At 39.8% G+C, this 1604-nt stretch overlaps 1 non-coding gene across 1 annotated transcript; it reads left to right on the forward strand.

The window, feature by feature from the left end:
* Positions 1–223: 223 nt before the first annotated feature.
* On the forward strand, positions 224–327 carry LOC141669643 (small nucleolar RNA R71). The gene has a single exon (XR_012553911.1). It is a non-coding gene; the product is annotated as a small nucleolar RNA R71 (small nucleolar RNA).
* The last annotated feature ends 1277 nt before the right edge of the window (positions 328–1604 follow it).

Genomic DNA, 1604 nt, shown 5'->3' on the forward strand with positions numbered 1-1604 from the left:
TGCAATAGTTGTGGCTGCATCGACTTCCAGAATACCTGCTACCTTCCCAGGCATCATCCTTTGAGTTGGGTTTCGATGCTCATTTGCAGCCATAGTCTCAATAAGATTATAAGCCTCAGTATAGCTTTTGGCCCACAGGGCACCTCCAGCTGCTGCATCGAGCATGGGCCGAGATTGGGCCCCCAAACCATTATAGAAACCAGTAATCACCATCCAATCAGGCATTCCATGATGTGGACACTTTCTCAACATCTCCTTGTAGCTCTCCCAAGCTTCACACATAGATTCTGTAGGTTGCTGCGCAAACTGAGTAAGAGCACTCCGCATAGCCGTAGTCTTCGCCATTGGATAAAACTTCACCAGAAACTTTTGTGCAAGATCTTGCCAAGTAGTGATGGACCCAGCTAGTTCAGAATGTAACCAGTCCTTAGCTTTATCCCTCAGAGAGAATGGGAAAAGCCTCAGCTTGATAGCCTCATCAGTCACACCATTATATTAGAAAGTACTACAGATCTCGATAAAATTCCTTATGTGCATGTTGGGGTCTTCAGTCGCAGCACCTCCGAAAGAAACAGAATTATGCACCATCTGAATAGTGCCCGGCTTGATTTCAAAGGTGTTAGCCTGAATAGCTGGATGAAGAATGCTTGACTGAATGTCATCAATTTTAGGCCGAGAAAAGTCCACAAGAGCTGGATCTGCCGGAACAATACGATCACCCATGATTAAAGGTTCTTTCTGCTCACTTCCTGAATCCGAATCTTCAAAATTTATCTTCTCCGGAATATTAAGAACTTCATTTGTCTCCTCAGCTGTATCTAAAGTCCTCTTACGAGTACAAGAACGAGTTTGCATAAACGCTCGCTAAAGTACCTGAAACACAACCGGAAACAATAAGTACACACGTCTTAATCACTGAGTCCTACTGACCAATGATGGTAAGTACATAAACTAAACAAATACGCCGAGTCCCCGGCAGCGGCGCCAAAAACTTGTTAAGGCGAAAACACGCGCTAATAACACACACAAGTATACGCGTTCGCAAGTAATATAGAATACTTTTTAGTTCGTTCCCACAGAGACTCAGACTAATTATGTTCAATTAAACTCATTCACCAATGTATGATTACTTCTCAATGTTGAGACAATAACACTTACAATTGATTAACTAATTATTAACTACAATTAACTACTATAATTAACCACTTAATTAACACTTAAATTAACAATATTAAAACACTCATGAGATCACAACTTCATTACTACTTCCTTCAATAGTCATTGTTATTACCCTTAGCATGCAACAGTGATGATATTATTCGAATAACACGAAACTGATAAAAGCCAACTTTCATTGTACTAATACCATTCTACCAAACATCCAAAATTAAGATAGAAGTTGAATAGGCATCAATTATGTTGAGTCCCTATATGTCTACAGAAATTGACAACATAATGATTTAAGCATAAGTTATTCCTTTTGATTACACAGGGCGAATAAAACGGTTAGAGTTACCCACTAATCATGCATACTCGTACATAAACCTATGCTAGCATGGCAAGTTCTAAATCTCAAGATCCACCGTCGCTTCACAAGAGATTAA

This window comes from Apium graveolens, chromosome 6, assembly GCF_009905375.1.
Source record: "Apium graveolens cultivar Ventura chromosome 6, ASM990537v1, whole genome shotgun sequence".
Lineage (NCBI taxonomy): Eukaryota > Viridiplantae > Streptophyta > Magnoliopsida > Apiales > Apiaceae > Apium > Apium graveolens.